Source organism: Polyergus mexicanus, unplaced genomic scaffold (genome assembly GCF_030449975.1).
Source record: "Polyergus mexicanus isolate NDT 795.1 unplaced genomic scaffold, iyPolMexi1.0 SCAF_21, whole genome shotgun sequence".
Lineage (NCBI taxonomy): Eukaryota > Metazoa > Arthropoda > Insecta > Hymenoptera > Formicidae > Polyergus > Polyergus mexicanus.
The window spans coordinates 3,460,015-3,484,477 of record NW_027223341.1 but is presented as its reverse complement, the minus strand read 5'-3'; the positions used below and the strand labels follow the sequence as shown (position 1 = coordinate 3,484,477).

The 24,463-nt window shown below is 37.8% G+C and overlaps 1 long non-coding RNA gene and 2 pseudogenes across 2 annotated transcripts in view; 2 read left to right on the top strand and 1 right to left on the bottom strand.

The window, feature by feature from the left end:
* The window catches only part of LOC138942189 (uncharacterized), a 351,185-nt pseudogene that overhangs the window by 169,021 nt on the left and 157,701 nt on the right, over positions 1-24,463 (bottom strand).
* Positions 1-24,463, top strand: part of LOC138942007 (uncharacterized) — a 166,321-nt gene that overhangs the window by 14,301 nt on the left and 127,557 nt on the right. The gene's annotated exons all lie outside the window — the stretch shown is intronic.
* Positions 892-7,769, top strand: LOC138942138 (uncharacterized; annotated as a pseudogene).

Below are 24,463 nucleotides of genomic sequence, written 5' to 3'. Positions count from 1 at the left end.
AATAATTCGAATGCGATACGTTGCGGCTCCTTCCATTCGAACTCTACATTTGCTTTCAAAAGGTAATGTAGCGGCTCGGCAATTTGTGCGAATCTCGGTATAAATTTTCTAAAATAACTCGTGAGTCCCAGATATCGGCGTACCTCGTGGACGCTTTGTGGTGAAGGAAAATCTTTTATCGCGCCTACCTTGTTAAGTCCCGGAGCGATGCCATTTGCCGAGATCTCATGCCCTAAATACGCCACCGTTTGATACAAAAATTTACATTTCGCGAGTTTTATCGTTAGACCGGTTTTTCGTAATGCCTCAAATACGGATTTTAACTTTGGCTTAAGATCCTCCCAACTTGTTCCCGGAATTAGGATATCATCTAGATAAAATAAAACTACGCTATCTCGCAGGGGTCCTAATGCTTGATGCATGGCTTTCGAAAAATATGCAGGGCCATTCATAAGCCCGAAAATCATACGTGTGAATTCGGCCGTCTCTTCTGATGTTATAATCGCGGTTTTCTCACGCGCAGTTTTACTAAGAGGTATCTGAAGATAACCGTGCGCCAATCTTTATTAACCCCTCTCATTCTCCAGTCAAAAGATCGCATCTGGTCCCATCCCATGTAATAGAGATTAAATTCTTTTACCAAAAAGGGACCGCCGAGCGAACTTCTGAAAAACAGAGTAAAAGCGACCCTAACGGTCGTTTACTTGATTTTCGGACTGTCAAGTTCGTTCGACCCGATTCTAACGCTTCGAGACGTTTAACTTCGGGATCATAAAAATAGTGGTTGCGCCCTTCCACTGACTCATCCTTTCTCGAGTCTGGACGTAACATACTGTTCTTAAAATTTTGGGGGCTCGTCCGGGATTGTAATGTGCGGTCTTTTAAACTGGAATGAGTAAAGGGACAAGAGGTACAGCTGATAAAGACGAAGTAGAACGAAATTTTCAACTTGCTCAGGAAACATACAATCGAACAAAATCTAATACATCAGAAACACAATATTTCTACTCCTAAAAAATCTACTACTACTGGTATTAATTTTTCGTTAGACGGAACGATAATTGAAAAAGATTTCGAAAAAAGGTTTAGCGAAACTAACTTCGCCGTTTCTTGCGATAAGACTATTATACCTGAATTCGATAAATCTGAAAGAAAGGAAGGCTCGAGCGGTACCGGCGGCAACATGACTCAAAATAATCCTTTCGCTACTTTGAAATACGCGGTCGAAGCCGTCCCTTATTTTGACGGTCAAAACATTCCTTTAAATTATTTTATTGAAGGATGTGAAGAAGCGAAATCTATATTGCCTAGTGAGACCGAATCACAGTTTAATAAAATAATAAAAACTAGGATAATAGGTGAAGCTCGCCGAACTATACAAGACCAAGATTTTAATAGCGTCTCCAAATTAACTAAATTCTTAAAGCAAATTTATGGACCACCAAAAAATGTTTATCAATTACAAGGGGAATTGGGGTGTATATATCAAAAGGGGGATGAAGATGTAATTACATATGCAAATAGAGTAAAAATTCTCGGAAAACAAATTTTAGAAGCATATAGAAGTTCAGGAAACGTATTATCTGACCAAAATATTAAAGCGTCATTGGAAAAAGACATGTGCAAGTGTTTCATTAGAGCTAAAACCAGAAATTGAGCAACGAGTTGCGAGAAACTTATTAGATGTACAAGAAACTGCAGCCGATGCTTTAAGGATAGAGAGAGAGCTCCGAAAAATGACGGATTTACGACAGGGAACAGATAGCGTTTCAGGTAGACAGAAACCTAACAGCCTAAAGGAAATCTGTCAAATCTGTTATAAGGAAGGGCACGTGGGTAATAACTGTAGGAAATATTTACAAACGTCTCAACAAGTTAACAACCAGATTGATTTAGGAACCGCGATTCTAGTTTGTCAAATTTGTAAAAAAACGTGGGCATGGAGCAGAAAAATGCCGCTTCCGTGATCCACAACTTCGCTGACCAATAAACGTAGTTCAAGGAAGAATAATAACTTGTCAATTATGCTTAAAATCTGGTTATGATGCAAAATCCTGCCGATAGAATAATACAACAAATAACAACAAAATCTCAGTAATTTGCCAATGGTGCGAAAGACCCGGTCATTCTGCAAACAATTGCTGAAAGAAACAAAATGAGCAACGTTATACAGAAAATAAGATTCGTGTAACTTGTCAAATCTGCAACAATTTCGGACACATTGCTAAAGATTGCCGATCGAAACTAAACCAGCATACGGGATCCAGGAATTCCTTATTCTGCCGCTATTGCAAAAAAACAAGGTCATCTTCTCGAAAATTGTCAACTACGCCATGTCAGTAACTTTCGGAAAAAAGAAAATAATCAGGGAAGCTACAATGGCCCCTCGACGTCGGATGCACAACAGGGGTCCGAACGAGAGCCGCACCCGCCCAAAACTCAGGTAGCCAAATAGACAAGGACAGAACTTACCATAAGGAAACCTCGACAAACATAGTCGCGTGCCTATCGTTCAATCAACATCGATAATTTAACTATTAGTATAACTTTTATGCTAGACTCGGGTTCTGAACCAAATATAATTAAGGAAAATCTGGTTCCCGAAGAAATAAATATTAATTACACTAATATCCTTAAGTTGAACGGTATAAATAATTATCCTATGTACACCTTAGGTGAAATTACATTAACTCTTTTTGAAATACCGGTTATATTCCATATTGTATCTAACGATTTTCCAATTTCACAATCCGGCATATTAAGAAACGATTTCTTAAACAAACTTCATCGAAAATAGATTACGCACAAGGACACTTGGATGTCTCCGGAATCAACATACCTTTCTTATCGCCTGAAGCCATTATCATAGCTCCGCAATCCGAATCATTATTTTATGTAAGAATAGAAAATCCAGAAATACGAAAAGGCTACATACCACGATTAAAAATAGCACATGGAATTTATTTGGGAGATACCATCGTAGAAAATGTTTCTGGAAAAGCATATTTAAATGTTATCAGTACTTTAGATGAAGAGGCAGAAATACATGTTCCGACCTTGCGCTTAAAACCATTGAGCGAATTATTAGATAACCATGATTCAAAGACCGAAGTTCTGAATAAGGAAAAAGAAGAAACCACTAACGGAACATTTATACATAATGAACGCAATTATGAAAATTATATGAATATTGAAAATAAGAGTGAAAATGAAGATGAAGAAAAAACTATTATCCAAGAAATCAATTATGAAGACGAAGAAACAACTTTAAATAAAGAAGAAAATAAAAATAAGAATAAAATTAAAAACGAAAACGAGATAAAAATTAAAATTGAGAGGAAAAATGAAAAAAATAAACAATTCAAAAATCCTTGGAGAGGGAAACTACCAAACCTCTCCTGAAAATCCAATGAATCCAACCATTCCTGGAGGGAGAAGTTACCAACCCTCTCCTAAAAATTTAATTAATTTAAAAACCCTCGAAAAGAGAAATTACCAATCCTCTCAAGAAGGGAATAATCCTAGGATTTCGGAGGGAAATTTCCAAACCTTGTTGAGAAAATCCTAGCTCCGTCGATTGCGAGGAGGAAATTTATCAAACCTCACTACGTATTTTGGCAAAACCTTATTCCAAAAAGGGAAGAAGTCCTTTATCCTCCTGTCGTAACCCGACCAGTTTCTTAATATATTAAAGAATAAAACAATAAAGTGACACAGAAGAGTATAAGAAAGAGCTGAGTAAAGCAAAGCATTAAAATTAGAAAAGAGATCAAGGAAAATTAGAAAAGAGATCAAGGAAAATTAGAAAAGAGTAAAGTAATAAAAGAATATTAATAAAATAAAAGTAAGATACGTGACTAAAGAGAAGGAAATCACGGTCAAGTTCTTGGAAGCTGAGTAAGCAGCTGACGAGACAGACTGACAAGCGGAGCACGAGACATGCTCCGGTCAGGGACACCACACTCCTCCCCAATCAACGACCTAATTAATTAAGAGATATAATAAGCGCGAGATGCACCTCGCGAGACGACTCACTGGCTAACTCGATCGCTCAATATTATCGAAGTACCGTACGTATCGCGCCCGCCTATTATAATCGCGAATAAGTGAAAGTGTATTAAATCTTGCAAAATATATTAAATTATACCTAACGTCCGGGAGTGTCTTATTTCGAGCGTGGATCCTAATCCTTTGGGCGTACAAATCTCAAAAGACCTCTTCCTTAGCGGCTAGAGGCACAACATTAATTGGTGGCAGCGGTGGGATACGCCAGCTCTAACAAGATCAACACCGGCAAAGGTCCATAATCACGAAGCAGAAAATTCCGTGGAATCGACAGAACGAGCGACAGCAAGGATAACTCCGTCAGACAGTCGACACCTACAACCGAGGGAAAAGGAAGTCTAGCAGGAACTTCGAGACACCCGGTATATCGAGGCGACGACGAAAAGCGCAACCTGAGAAGGCACACCGACCTATCTCAACGGCACGCGACGATCAATGCCCGACGGTCGACATCGAACGAGAGAATGCTGCTCATCGTATTATTGTAAGTTGAGAAATCAAAATTTGTAAACGCGTGAATGTTGGAAAACCGAAACGCACCACAGAAAAGCGTAGCGAATAAATCGTGGCTATTTAGCAAACCAGCGAATAGAGCCATTATAAATAGCGCAGTAAGCCCTATAAGAGTAGCAGTAGAAGCACTCCGGGATATACGCGATAACGTACGAAGAAATCTAAGCGCATTAAATTCAAGCGAGAATTTGTCCGAACCAGAACTCGGAGCAAACGTTGTAATCGAACGCGAATTTCCATTTGGCGAATTAAATAACAGTTTAATAGCGAACAATATAGAACTAGATGTTGAGGTCGAATCATCAATAAGCGCGTCTAGTAGACTAACACATCGCCGCGAATTCTCACTAACATCATACGATTCAAGTATCTTTGACCCCGACGAAATCTATCGCATTCGAGACATGTATAACTCAAACGCTTCCGCATCGCAACCCATCACATCGGAAGATATCGATGAGGGAATTAAGCGATTACAAGAAGAAGCAATTAGAAACGCGACACAATCAAACGCGCGAGCTCAACACAAACCGCAGAAAAAAACGGACGAAGCAGCCGACGACTTTAGAGAAATATTGCGGGAAATGAGAGGAAATTAGACGAGAAATTAGAAGTATGCATGCCGAGATATACGATTTGAAAATTAGAGGACCGCAATCCCGACAAAACAACGGGCATAAAACTCCTCCGGGAGAAAGAACCGAGACCATATACGAGTTCACACCCGAAGATGTACGACATCGAAGAGGACGCGGATTTTTACCATTAAAAGAGACTCGTGGAATGATTCCGGAATTCGACGGATCACCCAAAAATTACAAGAATTTTTGAGCGCGACTATGCAGTAGAACACATCGACCCGTTAGATGAAGTAACGCTATTAGGAGTCGTATTATGCACGAAATTAAAAGGCAGAGCGATGCTAGATTTCCAAACGCGAAAAATTCGAGACTTCGCACAATTAAAAAATGAATTAGAGGTCTGCTATGCGAGTAAAAAGAGTACGACGCATCTACAAATTGAATTCAATACGCTAAAACAGAAAAACGGAGAAAGCGCACGAACTTACGGACTTAGAGCAGACAAATTAGCCATGGAGCTATACGAATCAATGATGGAAGGACGACATCATACAGTAGATAATAAACGCGCAATAATGGAAATAATACAACAACAAGCCTTAGAGAATTTCCAGATAGGATTGCAGGACGAAATTAAAACAATTGTTCGATCGCGAGGATATGCTACGTTGCAAGAAGCAATAGCAGCGGCCAGCGCGGAAGAAAAGGTTAAAGGACCACCCGCGACCGGTACGCGAAGCAAAATAAATTTCACACCGACCTATAAACAAGAAAATAAAATAAACGTGCAATGTCAAAAATGCGGAAAAATTGGGCATTACGGCCGAGATTGTCGAACTACCCGATACGCAAATCGATTCTCATTGCCGAAACCCGATAGACAACCGCGCGTAAATACGGTAAATAAATATTGCCACTATTGCAAAAAATCCGGACGTGGTCGCGAAGAATGTTGGTTACTACACGGACGACCCAATAGAGATCAATCGAGCCGAATCAAACAATATAATTCGCGACCGGAAAATAAAAACCGCAAGAATAGCGAACAAGGAAAAAAGAAATTTAACTCCGCGCAAAGTAGCGATGAGGAGGAAAGGAACGAAAGAAAGTCGCAATGGAATATCAATGGACCTACAATGGAATATCAAGTATCACACTTCAAAAATACGCCGCATATACAGACAGGATTGAACATCGTCACATTACCAATGCGAGAAGCGAAACGCGAAAAAATAAACTTACTATTCGATACAGGAGCCGCAATCTCATTAATTAAAGTGAAACATTTAAAAGGCGAAACGTCAATAGAAGAAGAAAAAATAACGCTCACCGGCGTAACGAGACATAAGATATGTACACTTGGAAAATTTAAGGCGATAATAACTCTGAGAGAGCGCCGAATCAAGCACACTATGTACGTTGTTAAGGATGATTTTCCGATAGAATATGAGTGAATACTAGGAGTCGATTTCCTACGAAAAACATCAAGCCACTTGCAATTATAAAACAAAACAATTAAAGGTAGGACAGCATATCTTAAAGCTCTACTCCTACCTAAAAATGACGCTGAAACCACGTAGCGAAACTATAATACAGGTCGCTACTGACAAGAATACGATAGGCGTGATAAAGGCAGAAGAAACGATACCAGGAATATTCATAGGTAATTGTCTAGTAGAACCTACGAATTACCTATGTGCAGCCAGCATTATAAATACAACGGATAACACAATCGAAATGCTAATGCCGCAAGTAAGTATAGAGGAAATCAAACGAAGTGAAACAGAAGAAATTAACGTAATACGAACGCCAGAGAAAGAGGAAGTAATTCCGCGTAGTGAAAAGGTATTACGATTATTACGTACACAACATTTAAATAAAGAAAAAAAGAAAACAATAATGGAAATCTGCCAGGATTTTAGCGACGTGATGCATATCGAAGGAGAACCACTGACATGCACAGATACCGTCGCGCATAAGATTGCAACGCAAGCAGATAGCTCACCGGTCAATGTACGGCCTTATCGCCTGCCGGAGAAGCATAAAGAGGAAGTAAATCGACAAGTCCGAGAAATGTTAAGAAATAAAATAATCCGACCAAGCACGAGTCAATGGAACGCATCGTTATTGGTAGTCCTTAAGAAAGCCGATGCGTCAGGAAAACCGAAATTACGAGTAGTCGTAGATTTCAGAAAATTAAATGATCTAACTATAGGAGATTCATTTACCCTACCGAATATAACAGATATATTAGATCAGCTGGGAAACGCCAAGTACTTTACAACACTGGATTTAGCATCCGGATACCACCAAATTCCGATGGAAGAAGGCGACAAAGGCAAAACTGCTTTTTCCACACCTCACGGGCATTACGAATACAATAGAATGCCTTTTGGATTAAAAAATGCGCCAGCCACATTTCAAAGGCTAATGAATTCAATACTAATATGCATACAAGGAATAAAATGCTTGGTATACTTAGATGACATCGTAATCTACGGAGCGAGCTTACAAGATCATAACAAGAGACTCATCGAAGTCCTACGAAGATTGCGAGAAAATAATCTTAAGCTACAGCCTGACAAATGCGAATTCTACGAAAAGAAGTGACATATCTAGGTCATATAATTACGGAAAACGGAATATCGCCGGATCCGTCTAAACTGGAAGAAATTTCCCGACGCCTAGAAAAGTGAAAGATATTCAAGCTTTTATAGGATTAGCCGGATATTATAGAAAATTTATTGAAAATAAATTCGAGTGGACTCAGGAACAACAACAAGCATTCGAAATGCTCAAAGAAAAATTAATGACGGCACCCTTATTAAAATATCCAGATTTTGAAAAGGAATTCATAGTAACAACCGACGCATCAGACTATGCAATCGGAGCGAGATTACCGCAAGGAAAAATAGGCCAGGATGAACCAATAGCCTATGCCAGTCGAATACTAGCAAAAGCCGAACAAAACTACAATACGACCGAAAAGGAACTATTAGCAATAGTATGGACCGTTAAACATTTTCGACCGTACTTATACGGGACAAAATTTACGATAGTCACAGACCATAAATCGCTCGTATGGTTATTTAATGTAACCGACCCTGGATCTCGATTAATTAGATGGAGGCTAAAATTAGAAGAATACGATTACGAGATCATCCACAAGGCCGGGACAGCGAACAGAAACGCTGACGCACTAAGTCGACACGTGGCGGATATCAACAGCGTCGAGGAGGATGAGAGCCCCGACATAAAGATAACGCGAGAATACACGGAAGACGAGAAGCGACGCATTCTATACGAATATCACGATGCACCTGTGGGAGGGCATCAAGGAAAAGAACGCACGATTAATCGAATTCGCCTAGTGCACAATTGGCGAGGATTGACAAAAGATGTCGAAGACTATATAACAAAATGCGAATTTTGTCAAAAAAACAAATTATCGCGAAAAATTAAGGCACCGCTAATAATAACGGACACTGCCGACAAATCTTTTGAAAAATGTACTTTAGATATCGTAGGTCCACTAACGATTAGTAATAATGAAAATAAATATATTTTAACGTTCCAAGATAATCTAACAAAATTTAGTAAAGCAATTCCGATACCGAACCAGGAAGCCGCGACAATCGCAAAAGAATTCGCGACAAAAATAATCTTTGAACATGGTATCCCAGAAAAAATATTAACGGATCAAGGAACAAATTTTTTAAGTGAAATATTTAAAAACACATGTAAACTACTAAAAATCGAAAAGATTCAAACAACCGCGTATCATCCGGAAAGCAACGGAGTGCTAGAACGATCTCACCGAACGCTAGCCGAATACCTCCGACATTATATAAATACCGATCAAACGGATTGGGACGAATGGATTCCGTACGCGATGTTTACGTACAATACAACACCGCACACGGCGACAGGGTTCACACCCTTCGAATTAATTTACGGGCACCGAGCAACATTACCGACGACGTTGTCGCAACCGCCTAAGCCTACGTATACATACGATGATTACGCGCAAGAATTAAAAGAAAAATGTAAACTAACAACACAAGACGTCATAATACGGACGAAAAAGCCCGCGATAATAACGATCGTACAGACAAAGCTACCAGACTACAATCTTACGATAATACACAACGAACGAAACGAAAAAACATTGGACAAAATTAGACCGATAAAATTGCGAAAAGTCATTAGAAACCCGACAGAATTAAGGGACCTAAGCGAAAGACTTGACGACACAAACGAAGACTTAAATAACAATTATTTCCCTACTAACGGACACATTATATATCCCGTAGCTTCAAGTTGCACAGGAATAACAATAATAATAATAATTACCATAATAGCAATTATATACGCTAAGAAAAAATGTAAGACGGAAAAGAAAAAATTATCAGAAACTAACATAAATCCGATGTGCAAACCGAAAATAATTCAAGAGCACATCTACGGCACCGCAAACGGATCGAATAGAACAGCTGAGATAGAAACCGACACCGCGATAACTAACACTGCGATGTTATATTAAAATAAAGTAAATATAAGAAACAATTGTAAAATACGAAAAATGTATACCGAAAAAATATGTAGACGAAAATTCACGTATAGTTAATTTTCTTTTTCCAAAGGGGAAGGGATGTCGTAACCCGACTAGTTTCTTAATATATTAAAGAATAAAACAATAAAGTGACAGAAAAGTATAAGAAAGAGCTGAGTAAAGCAAAGCATTAAAATTAGAAAAGAGATCAAGGAAAATTAGGAAAGAGTAAAGTAATAAAAGAATATTAATAAAATAAAAGTAAGATACGTGACTAAAGAGAAGGAAGTCACGGTCAAGTTCTTGGAAGCTAAGTAAGCAGCTGACGAGACAGACTGACAAGCGGAGCACGAAACATGCTCCGGTCAGAGACACCACACTCCTCCCCAATCAACGACCTAATTAATTAAGAGATATAATAAGCGCGAGATGCACCTCGCGAGACGACTCGCTGGCTACTCGCTCGCTCAATATTACCGAAGTACCGTACGTATCGCGCCCGCCTATTATAATCGCGAATAAGTGAAAGTGTATTAAATCTTGCAAAATATATTAAATTATACCTAACGTCCGGGAGTGTCTTATTTCGAGCGTGGATCCTAATCCTTTGGGCGTACAAATCCCAAAAGACCTCTTCCTTAGCGGCTAGAGGCACAACACTCCCTAGATATCAAATTTCTTAAGGTTGGATTATTTAAAGAAGAAAATGATAATGAATTAAAAACCTCTCATGTTACAATAAAAGACCTCCTTGAAGAGGCTCAAAAATATAATTTAAAAATTAAAAACTTGAATCTACGAAATATTAAAAATAAAAATAAGCCGTTTTCAAAAATCCGTACATTCTTGTTAAATAAATCTCAAGAAATTTTAGAGAAATTCATGCGAAAACGCAAAACAAGATATAAAACAAAACAAAAAGTTGAAAATTATAATTTGCATAATTGTCTAACAATCTCCGAGGAAAAGGGAAAGTATCGACCCGCCGAAATCATAGAATCATTGCGATTAGAACATTTAAATGAAACAGAGAAAAAAAGCATTATAAAATTAATAACGGACAGTCAAGATAGATTTCATATTCCTGGAGAAAAATTAACCGCAACTCACGTATTACAACATCGAATACCTACTACAGATGACCAACTAATAAAGACTCGTCAGTATCGATTTCCGCAAATTCATAAAGAAGAAATAAACAAGCAGGTAGAGAGAGAAGAACTGTTAGAAGGAGGAATCGTAAAACACTCACAATCGCCATATAACACGCCTATATGGATCGTGCCGAAGAAAGAAGATTCCAAAGGAAACAAACGATGGAGAATGGTATTAGATTTCCGCGCTTTAAATGATAAAACCATCGGAGATGCATATCTTTTACCGAATATCGTCGATATATTAGATCAATTAGGAGGAGTTAGATATTTTTCGGTATGCGATTTAGCATCTGGATTTCATCAAATAAAAATGAACCGCGAAGACAGTCATAAAGCAGCTTTTATTACTCCTTTTGGACACTACGAATTTGACCGAATGCCGTTCGGTCTAAAAAATGCTCCGGCTACTTTCCAACGCCTAATGGACTTAGTGTTAACTGGGTTACAAGGCAAGGAATTATTTGTTTATATGGACGATATCGTTATCTACGCAACCTCGTTAGAAGAACACGACAGAAAATACAACGCTTTAATAGAACGTCTCCGAGAAGCTAACTTAAAACTACAACCAGACAAATGTGAATTTTTAAAAACAGAAGTAACTTATCTGGGACACGTAATCAGTAAAGACGGAGTAAAACCAGATCCGAAAAAATTAGAAGCAGTACAACGATTTCCAAGACCTAAAACACCTAAAAATATTAAACAATTTTTAGGACTTGCAGGATATTATAGACGCTTTATACCGAATTTTTCCAAATTTGCCAAACTATTAACGAATTTATTAAAAAACGACACCCGCTTCGAGTGGACATCCGTGCAGGAAAAATCTTTCGAAATTTTAAAACAAAAACTATGCGAAGAACCAGTACTACAATATCCAGATTTTTCTAAACCATTTATTCTAACGACCGATGCATCAGGAATAGCCGTTGGAGGAATATTATCACAAGAAGAGATAAATAAAGATCTACCGTTAGCATACGCCCCCGTTTGGAAATACGGATAACACGCGCGGAATCTCCATCACTTTTCTGGGTTCAGCTGAAGAACGGCGAAAGAGATCTGGTGGAGCTTATCGAAGAGCTTAACTTCCGAATGAATCGACGATCTCAATATCTTCATTGTTGGCCTGAAAATTTGAAAGAAGATGTGCCTTGCGCTGTCAAAATCAAAACCATCTGGCAACGCGGCGTCATTATAAGAGTTAATACAATGACGCATATGGTCAAAATCTCTCTCAGGGATTGGGGCATGGTAATCTGGAGGCCTATGGAACATGTTTATTTTCTGGAAGACCGATTCCGAGACCTGCCGTGGCAAAGCATCAGATGCGGTTTGCCACACACAGGCCCAGCGGTTACAACAGCTACGGAATGGCCCGAAAAGACACGACAATTATGTAAGATCTTCACAGAGCGCCAAGAAGGATGGATGCAAATAGTCCATCCCCTTGGTGATAGAACTGCAATGGTAAAATTAATGATATACAATGAATATATTGAGGGGACCTACAACCTGAGAGACTCTCTGATACAACTGGGCCACGCCCGACTCACTGAAAACATTACAACAGACGTATACCCCACTGTATAAGTCAAAAAAAAAAAAAAAAAATTTTATCTAATAAGCAATACCGTAGCATTTAAGATTTACATTAGATTAATTACACAATATACACATAATAATACTCTATATAATAATAATAATAATAATAACCCTTATTATAGTACTAACACAAAACATTCCTTTTCTTATTTTTATACTTTACTTTTATAATTTTAACAAAGAAAAAGGAAAAAGAAGAAAAAAAAGGGGGAAGAAGGCCCATAATAATAATAATAATAATAAAAAAAAATATATATATATATATATAAAAACGAGAGAAATATATATTTTTTTTTTTTTTACTAATATAGCATATACCTATACGCGTATGTATAACAAAACACAAAACTATCTTTTCTAACACCTTAGAGCAATGTTACTTGACCGGCGGTTTCAGAAGGAGAAATATCAACCCACATCAGCAAGCTAAATATACTGGGTGGTCCATTTTAATCCATCCAGTCGAATATCTCAAAAACCAAGCCAAGGAAGAGAAAAATGTTTCAAACAAAAGTTGTGTGGCTTCAAGGGGGCCATAAGATGGTGACAATGATTTGACCTTGGAAAATAATTTGAAGGTCATGTGAAGGTCAACTGGAAAATCTTAAATGGAAACCTACATTTTTTTATTTAGTATTTTTGTAGCTGACATCGAGAGCTTCCAAAACACTATAATAAAGTATTTTTTTATTAAGTACTTTTTGAGTTATTTTATATTTTAATCTGACATATTTTGATATAAAAAATTAAATATCTCGTAAAATATTTAGTTTTTGATAATCTTATCGTAATACTTCTATGTACAAAATCAATTAGTATAAAAAAAAATTGTTTTTAAGAAAATTATTTACAATGTATTTTTTAAAACAATTATTTGTTTTTTTTGGCACTAATTAATTTGTCTTATTATTCTGTACATAGAAGTATTACGGTAAAATTATCGAAAACTGAATATTTTACGAAATATTTTATTTTTTATATCAAAATATATGCAGATTAAAATATAAAATAACTCAAAAAGTACTAAATAAAAAAATATTTTATTATAGTATTTTAGAAAGCTCTTGATGTCAGCTACAGGAATACTAAATAAACAATGGGGTTTCCATTTAAGATTTTAAAGTTGACCTTCACATGACCTTCAAATAATTTTCCAAGGTCAAATCATTGTCACCATCTTATGACCCCCTTGAAGCCACACAACTTTTGTTTGAAACATTTTTCTCTTCCGGGCTTGGTTTTTGAAATATTCGACTGGATGGATTAAAATATCTCCATAATATGAATAATCGGCAATGTAAGAAATTTTTAGCAGTAGTTCTGATAAATGATGAATTACAAAAACAGGAAAGAAAAAATTATTATAGGAAACGTTATTCGGTAAATCCAATATTCATAGAACGATACAATCATGGATTTTACCACGCAATTTTTCCTGTCATTATTTTGGAAGAAGCACGATCCAGGAAAAAAAAATCTCATTCATATGACCAACAGCATGACGCTGAAGCTGAGGAAATCCAGCTTTTTTTCTTGACGCTAGCATCGAGTCGAAGCATAAGAAATTTGATTGGTCAATTTCCTTATGTATAAGGAAATGGACCAATCAATTTCCTTATGCTTGTGATTATGCGCTTATGCAAAAGTGTGTGCTCCCCGCTTTAGAATCAACAAATCAACGTCGAGTATTGACAAGACGATAACTGAGCACTTTCTCTGGTTGCGTTCGGGGAGCACGCTTTTAATGTTATAGCATGCTCTGTTCTTTAACTTTCAATAAATAACAAGACAGAGCACGCTCATAGCGCTAAAAGCTCTCCCTAAACGTAGCCTCTGTCGAAAGCGGTGTCTACAATAACATTTTAAGCCTTAAGAAATGCACTAATCACAATCGAGTATTCTCCTCACTGCGGCCATTTATTCTTGTTTAACGTTCGGTGAACAAGGATAAATAATGCATTATGCACATCATGCGTAAAACGGAAAATGACTCTATTCATCTATCGCCTATGGCTGCGGTTGGGAAAACGCTAGAAATGCTTCGAAGCATTGCATTAACCAATCAGAATAAAGAAATCTTTACTCTTTTTGTCCTGATTGGTCAATTAAATGTTTCGAAGCATTTCTAACAACTTGTATATACATATATTGGTAATGTATATACACATTGGAATATGGTATTAGAATAGATATATTTATATATTTGTATATATGTTTTTCGTATGGTATATTGATCGTAACCAATCAATAATTATATTGTATTCTTTCGCACGTAAAATCTCACAATGCCGTGTCATACATGAGAATTTAAGTGCAAAAAAGTATAACATAAAAAAGTATAATTATTAATTGTTTACGGACAGCACACCATACAACATAAAAAAACAAATATACAAATTTATAAATATAGCTATTCTAATACCATGTTCCAATATATGTATATACATTATGCGAGACGATACATAAATGTAAATCTTCAAGTATAATTATTACAAATATAATTATTATATTAATACAGAATTATTTCTTTGAAAAATTGCTTATTAATGTATTCCAACATAACTGTAAAGTTGATAAATCTCTTAACAACAATATATTACATTTTTTATTGTAAAACAGATAATATACAATATGCTACATTTAGATATGACATGTTAAAGCACTGTCTTCACTGATATATTCACTAACTGCCCAGATAGCCAAGAATGTTAAAATCACGTTTTGCCAAAGCTTTGCGACAAGGTGTGCTTTAATTTTGACAATAATTGTCTAGCAAACATTTGTCTTGTTTTGGTTTGTCAAAAAGTTTGAAGCAAATTGACGGCAAAATGTTTTGTCTCACGATGCTATAAATAATAGAAAAAGGTTTGCTCGTAAATTTTACGCAAAGAAGAACATGTATGATGCTATTCACGGTGTAACACAAACTTTACATCAATTAGTAGCAAATTTTATTATACACGCTATAATAGCAAATTTACGACAAGAACAGAGCAAACCTTATTGTACACAATATGATAACATATTTACGAAAAGAACAGAACAAAGTATACTCTGGCACAACGAGATGCAAAATTCACGCAAATAACAGAGCAAACCTTGCCATGCATGGCATGACAGCAAATTTACAACTTTACTTTATTACAAACTTAACAAAAATATAGTATTCAGCCGATAGTTCGTTTGTTCATCGTTATGCGACGCGCTATATACATCCATCTCGTATTTGATTTTTAGTCATGAGAAGTATATAAAGCTTGCAAAAAGCAACTGTGACAGAAGATTAAAAATATAATTATTTCTATCAGTTCAATTACTGATACAATCCCAAACATAGGGAATTAAGATATTGGACTGATTGTCTCTCTTAGATCGGGCAGATAAATGTCTAAAAAAGTTTAAATCATCCGTTTATTGTTTACTTAAAATGTAAATATGTATATATATATATATATATAATTCATATATTCATTATATTATAAATTCATTTTCAATTATTCATATATTATCATCATCTCATAATTATAATAAATGCCACCTAAACTCTTGTCTGCTCGGTCGCATATTCTTAAACGACGCGTCAGAAAACATGATGGATTGTGTCGAGGCAGTCCGTCGCATTTGATTAACGCGCATGCGTAAACCAGCGCTTAGCGAAGTCCCACGAACAACGAAACGCTTCTAGTCGCCAGCCTGTCGCACGCGAGTGTTGACATATACTGTATAAGGTTAATAATAAAAGGAAGAATTCGCATCGAAGACCAGAAATCTACGTCTCTTCTTTCGAAATACCAGCTTTCCAATTCCTTCAGAAAAGCAGATTATCCGAGCGCAATCTTACACCAACAGGTTATGGGCCCAGTCACCGTAACGAGGTCGGATAATTTGCTGGAAAGGAAAGAGAAAGGCGTGAAAGAGTGTCGCGAGTTCGCGAAGCAGTAGATACGTGGTCGCGGCGGCCATTGTGGTGTGCGAGAGATACACGAGGACAATCCAACAGGTGGTCGTGAGATTATCCGAGCGCATCGCGGGAGCAGTGAAAGCAAGTTCACAAGAGACACTATACTCAGTTTTCTAGTCGCGTCGCGAGTATCAGCGAGGGTGTAGTTTTCGTATTACGTAGAACGCGTGGACAGAAGGTCGAAGTTGAATATGCCGGACGACGGGTTAATTCGGTCAGTGAAGCGCTTCGACGGCAAGAACTACCAGTCGTGGAAATTTCAGATCACAGCGGTCTTAATGGCAAATGAGATTTTCGACGTAGTTGATCGAGAATTAGGCCTCCGGATGTAGAGGGAATCAACGCAGGACGCATGAAGACATGGATAAAGGATAACGCCAAAGCAACGGCAATCATCGCCTCGGCGATGGAAGACGAGCAGGTTGTTAGTGTATTAGTGTGCGCGTCTGCAAAAGAAATGTGGGACAAGTTAGCCACAATGCACGAACAGAAATCTGCGTCGAACGTCGGAGCGTTGACACAACGTTTCTATTCGTACAAAATAAGTCCGTCGGACACTGTAATTCAACATGTGAGTACGATACAGAACATGGCGCGTCAGTTACAAGATCTCGGCGAGACAGTTTCCGATGCAGCGGTAATCGCAAAAATTCTGTCGAGTTTAACAACGAGATTCAGCGTGTTTAAAAAGGCGTGGGACAGTGTAGATCCGGCGAGACAGACAATAGAAAATTTATTAGAAAGACTAATTCGCGAAGACTCAAATCTCGGTGAAGATGGCAGCACGGCAAGTGCTTTAGCGGTGACAAAGAAAGGTGCTTCGAAGAGTGGTTCGAGCTCGAAGGACAGAGGCAAAAGACAGAAAAAGTCAAAAGATCACATCGAGTGTTTTCGTTGCCAAGAAAAGGGACATTACGCCAGCCAATGTGATAAAATGATGAAGCAAAAAGCGAACAAAAAAGGTGTGAAAAACAATTCGAGCGGAAATTGTGCGTTCATCATAGATTCACACGAGAGAGAAGGCAGACCGTCGAGAGAAAAGAGTCGACAGGAACAACCGTCGGTAAGACAGCTTCAGAAATTGAGTGAGGCAGACAAACAAGAAATCTGGATTACCGACAGCGGGGCGTCGGAGCACATTACCTTCCGTCGAGACTGGATGGAAGATCTGCAGCCGGTAACCAGAGAAACTGTTTTACTCGGAGACGACGGTAAGTGCGAGATCACGGGCATCGGAAAAATTCGCATCGAAAAATTCGCCAATGGTAAATGGGAGAGCGGTGTAATCGAAAATGTCTTACTCGTTCCTCGAGTCGCCAGAAATCTATTTTCAGTCGGAGTATATACGAAAAAAGGTTTTCGAGTCAACTTTGAAAATGGAATCGTCGAGGTATCACGAAGCGGCGTCGTCGAGGCAACAGGAGCGAGACAAGAAAACGGATTATATCGGATGCTCTTTCGTAGACCGGAAAAGAAGCGAGAAATAAACGTGTCGTCGCTGGATATGAGAATCTGGCACGAGAGGCTGGGTCATCTGCACAAGCGTGCGATCACCGAGTTGGTGAATCGAGATCTAGTCGACGGAGTACTCGTGCAAAATTCAAGCGAGTTTTTCTGTGAGGCGTGCCAGTACGGCAAACTTCACAAGTTGCCATTCAAGAAAAATTGTGATCGAGCATCGGATGTCCCGGGCGAATACATACACAGCGACGTGTGTGGGCCAGTGCCGACGGAGTCGATAGGCGGAGCAAGATATTACGTGCTCTTCAAGGACGACGCTACGAGCTTTCGATACGTTTACTTCATGAGACATAGATCAGACGTTTATGAACGATTTATAGAATTCGAGCGAGCAATATTCAACAAGTTTGGGCGTACAATGAAGACTTTACGCACCGATAACGGGACGGAGTATTGCAACGCGAGGATGAGGACGTACGTGAGAGAACGAGGCATCACACTGGAAACAACAGCACCGTACACGCCCGAGCAGAATGGAAGGTCGGAGCGCGACAATAGAACGATTGTCGAGGCAGCAAGGACGATGCTGAAGGCAAAGGATCTTCCTGCTCAGTTGTGGGCAGAAGCAACGGCAGCAGCCGTTTACGCAATCAACAGAACGGGACAATCGCGAGTCGGCGGAAGCCGCACTCCGTACGAACAATGGACCGGGAGAAAACCGGATCTTCGACACATGCGAGTCTTTGGCTCGGATGCCTACGCGCACGTGCCGAAACAGAAGACCACGAAGTTTGACGCACGAGCGAAGAAGCTTATTCTAGTCGGCTACGACAGCGTCACATCAAACTATCGTCTGTACGATCCGGTCACCAGGTGCGTATCTATCTCGAGACATGTTGTTTTTAACGAGAAAACGCACACAACGATCTCATAAGCAACCGGCTCAGAAGTCGAGCTCATCCTACCGTCGTGGAGCGATAACGACGGAGAAGATGATGAGCCAGAGAACATTAACGGCAACGGAGCTGTCGCCGTTAACGCAGGCGCCGGCGATGCGGCTGCCGTAAACACGAGAGCAGTACCAGCCGGTCGAGAGGATGCAGAGAACGAGCCAGGAGACGTTGGCGAGGAAGAAGACGAGAACGAGCGACGACGAGAGCAGCAGCAGCAAGCAGCAGGCACGCCGAGAACGCTACGAAATCGAGAATCAATTCGTCCTCCGGCGAGATACGCGTTGTGTCTCGCGGAGTACAACGTGCCAGAAACGTATCAAGAAGCCATCTCTGGTCCGCAAGCTGCCGAATGGGCGGAAGCAATCGACGACGAGCTGGAAGCTCACCGAACGAACGGGACATGGGAGATAGTCCCACGTATTCTTGGCGAGAAAACTATAGACTCCAAATGGGTCTTTAAAATACTACGAGACACAGATGGAAATGTGTCAAAATTCAAAGCGCATCTATGCGCTAGGGGTTTCCAACAACGAGAAGGGATCGATTACTCGGAGACGTTTTCACCAGTCGTAAGGTACGACTCATTACGAGTTCTCCTTGCAATCATCACACAGAACGACCTGGAGGCCATTCAGTTCGACGTTCGAACGGCATTCTTGTACGGCGTGCTTGACGAGGACATCCGGATGGAGCCACCTACGGGACTCGAGATCAACACAGAAGCCGGCGATCGAAAGAGCGTAGTTTGCTTGCTAAAGAAGTCGCTTTACGGATTAAAGCAAGCACCGCGTTGTTGGAACCTTAAGTTCACAAGTTTTTTGAAACGGTTTAATCTAAAAGAAACGGACGCGGATAGGTGTATTTTCTACGGAATGTATGAAGGACACGAAGTTTATCTCGCGCTTTTTGTTGACGACGGAATTTTAGCATCAAGGTCAATCGAAGTAATCGATAGTATAATCGCAGCGTCAAGCGAAGCATTCGAGATAACGTTGGGTGACTGCAGTAGTTTCGTCGGGATGCAGATTTGTCGAGATCGAAAGTCTAAAACGATGTTCGTCCATCAAACGGCATACGCGAGAAAAATAATCGAACGATTCAGGATGAGTCAAGCAAAAGGGGTGTCAGTACCGGCAGATCCCCATACGATTCTACATCCGGTCGAGTCAGAAGAAAACGGGAGAGAAAACGTTCCGTATCGCGAGGCCGTAGGATCATTGATGTTCCTATCCGTAGTTACACGCCCGGATATCGCATACTCGGTAAACGCGGTTAGTAAATTTCTAAACAAGCATGATCAAAGTCATTGGCAAGCAGTCAAACGAATCATGTCGTATCTAGTCAAAACGATAGACGTAGGAATAGAATATCGAGCGAGCGAATCGAAAATCGGACTGGTAGGTTTAGTGGGATACTCAGACGCAGATTTCGCGAGTGACGTTGAAACACGCAGATCGACAACAGGGTACGCATTTTGTCTCGCAAACGGCATTGTTACGTGGTCGTCTCAAAGGCAGAAGTTAGTCACACAGAGTACGACAGAGTCAGAATATGTCGCAGCGGCGACCGCGACGCGAGAAGCTGTATGGCTTCGTACATTGTTAAACGGTATAGGATTTCGATGTGAAAAACCGACGACTTTGTACGTAGATAACCAGAGCGCGATTCGTCTAGTCCGAAATACCGAGTTTCACAAAAGAACGAAACATATTGATATAAGATATCACTACGTCAGAGAAAAATCAGAGAGCAACGAGATAGAGGTTGTTTACGTGCCTACGGAGGCACAGTTAGCAGATATCTTTACGAAAGCGCTCCCGAGAAATAGATTTGTTAAACTACGCACAGATCTCGGGATTGTTATCAAACGCTTGAACGGCGGAAGTGTCGAGGCAGTCCGTCGCATTTGATTAACGCGCATGCGTAAACCAGCGCTTAGCGAAGTCCCACGAACAACGAAACGCTTCTAGTCGCCAGCCTGTCGCACGCGAGTGTTGACATATACTGTATAAGGTTAATAATAAAAGGAAGAATTCGCATCGAAGACCAGAAATCTACGTCTCTTCTTTCGAAACACCAGCTTTCCAATTCCTTCAGAAAAGCAGATTATCCGAGCGCAATCTTACACCAACAGATTGATTCACAAAAAATATTCCTCTCTGCGAGATTTATCGTTCCTCAGAGTTTGTCGCAGAGTTTCTGAATCATCCTATACAGAGAATTATCACAAATTTGCTATCATGCCGTACACGGCAAGGTTTGCCCTATTCTTGTCATAAATTTGCTGTCATCCCGTGCACGGCAAGGTTTGCTCTATTCTTGTCACAAATTTGATGTCATCCCGTGCACAGCAAGGTTTGTCCTGTTCTTGCCACAAATTTGCTGTCATGCCGTGCACGGCAAGGTGTGCTCTATTATTTGCGTAAAATGTGCATCACACTATTGCAACAAGCCTTGCCAGCAAAAGCTAAGCTTTTTCCGGACACACCTTGTTACAATTTTGCTGTAAAGGCATGCTCGGGTTTGCTGCAAACTTTGCATCATTTTGCTTGCTGGGTGAATAACAATACAAATGTTTATTTAATCTTCTAACACGTCAACAATACAATACCATTATTGCTTCAAAAGACAGTGCAAGTTAATGAATAAGCATTGATCATTCCATTACAGATCACAAGATTCTATTAGCGGAGACTATAATATTTAACTCTCGCTTAAAAGATTCTCGTGCTTTGTAAATGGATTCTCTCCTGACATTTGATGCAAGCTAAATTTCTGATTTGCAAATTAATACCGATTAATTACTTTCACCTGTTTAAAATTAAAATAAATATGATAAAACATTAGTAGGCAACTTGACATTAAGATCTCATTCATACAGCAATCTTACCAGTATAAATGTCGTTATCACAATTCAATCTTCTTCTAGGTTGAATGAACAGTAAGGAAACACAATATTTAAAAAGATTACCTTATACTGTAATGGCATAATAGTTTCTCTGATATGATTATTTTGTGTAGATACAAAAATACATTATTTCTGGCAAAGATTCCACTGTAAATAAAAGAGATAGATTAATGACTAGAAAATTATTAGGATTATGTTGCATATATATATATATATATATATATATATATATACACTCTTATATTATAAAAAAACTATAAAAATATAACATAAAATACTTACTTCTAAATATAATATGCATCTTATTACATACATCTAAGAACTCTCATATTGTTAAAATACCCAAGTTTTTTCATGGTAACAAAGAATGCTTATTCAATATCACTTTGTAGGAAGAACAAGATCTCGAAAACTTAGAGATATATTTGATACTAAAAACACGCTAATAAGATAAATATTAAGAATGTGACATACGCGAGGTTAGGATATCTGTCATGTGTGCTTATTATTTGTGTTTATTATTTATATATAGGTTTTGTATATGTTTTATGAATGATATATTGTCCGTAAACGATTAATCATTCTATTGTATTCTTTCGCACGTAAAATCTCACGATGCCGTGTCATACATGAGATTTTAAATGCGAAAGATTACGGTATTAGTTATTAATTGTTTACGGACAGCATATCATACGAAAAACAGAGATATGTACAAAATCTATTTATAAATAATAAGATAACAGGACGTTTTCTACATTGTCTACTGCACACATGACAGATATCCTAACCTCGCGTATGTTACTGTCTTAATATCTTATTATCGTGTTTTTAGTATCAAATAATCTTATTACCGTGTTTTTAGTATCAAATAATCTAATAATAAAATATATCTCTAAGTTTTCGAGATCTTGTTCTTCAAGTGTTTACAAAGTGACATTGGATAAGCATTCTTTGTTAATATGAAGGAACTTGGGTATTTTAACAATATGAGAGTTCTTAGATGAATATAATAAATTGCATATTATATTTAGAAGCAAGTATTTTGTTATATGTTTATAATTTTTTTTAATACAAGAGTATACATATAATATATACATATATATATGCAACATAATCCTAATGATTTTCTAGTCATTAATCAATTTCTGTTATTTACAGTGGAATCTTTGCTAGAAACAATGCATTTTTGTGTACACAATACATACCAGTGCTGGGACGATTATTGTGCAATTACAGTATAAGGTAATGTTTTTAAATATCATGTTTTATTTCTGTTCATTCAACCTAAAGGAAGACTGAATTATGATTACATTTATACTGGTAAGGTTGCTGTATAAACCAGATCTTAATGTCACACTGCCTACTAATATTACATCATTTATTTTAATTTTAAGCAGGCGAAAGTAATAGATCGATACTAATTTGCAAATCAAGGATCCAGCTTGCATCGAATGTCAGGAAGGAATCCATTTACAAACCACGAGAATCTTTTAAGCGAGAGTTCGATATTATAGTCTCCGCTAATAGAATCTTGTGATCTGTAATGGAATGATCAACGCTCATTCATTAACTTGCAGTGTCTCTTGAAGCAATAATGATTTTGTACTGTTGATGTGTTAGAAGATTGAGTTTGAAGATTGAACATTTATATCACTATTTAGTTAGTGAATATATCAGCGAAGACAGTGCTTTGGCATATTATATGCAAATGTGGCATATTGTAATATATATATTATTATATATGTATTATATATATGTATATATTATATATGTATTTTATCTGTATCATAAAAGAAAAATCTTATAACATTTTGTTTTAACCGATTTATCAATTTTACAATTACATTGCAGTATACATATGAATACATTATTTTTCAAATAAATAATCTGGTATCAATATGATAATTATATTGTGATAGTTATACTTGCAGATTTACATATATGTACTGTCTCACATAATGCATAGACATATGTTGAAATGTGGAATTATTAGAAATATTAGAATAGATATATTTATATATTTGTATTGTATATAGGTGTATTTCGTATGGTGAACAATGAAGAATTATACCGTATTCTTTTGCATTTAAAATTTCACGTATGTCACAGCAGATTTCAAGAATTGTAAGATTTCAAGTGCGAAAGAGTGCAGTAAAATTTTTCGTTGTTCACCATATGAAATACACCGATACACAAATGTACAAATATATCTATTCTAATATTTATAATAATTCCATATTTCAACATATGTATATGCATTATACAATATGTGATAGTACATACATGTAAACCTTCAAGTATAATTATTACAAATATAATTATCATATTGATACAAGATTATTTCTCTGAAAAATAATGTGTTCATATGTACACTGCAATGTAATTGTAATGTTGATAAATCGGTTAAGAACAAAATGTAAGAATTTTCTTTTGTAATACATATAATATGTATAATAATATAAATATTACAATATGCCATATTTGGATATAATATGCCAAAGCACTGTCTTCGCTGATGTATTCATTAACTGGATAACGATACAAATGTTCAATCTTCAAACACTCAATCTTCTAACATGTCAAAATCACAGTATAAAATCGTTCTTTTTTCAACAAACACTGCAAGTTGGTGAATGAGCGTTGATCATTCAATTACAGATCACAAGATTCTATTAGCGAGTACTCTGCGTTGATACCACTGCTT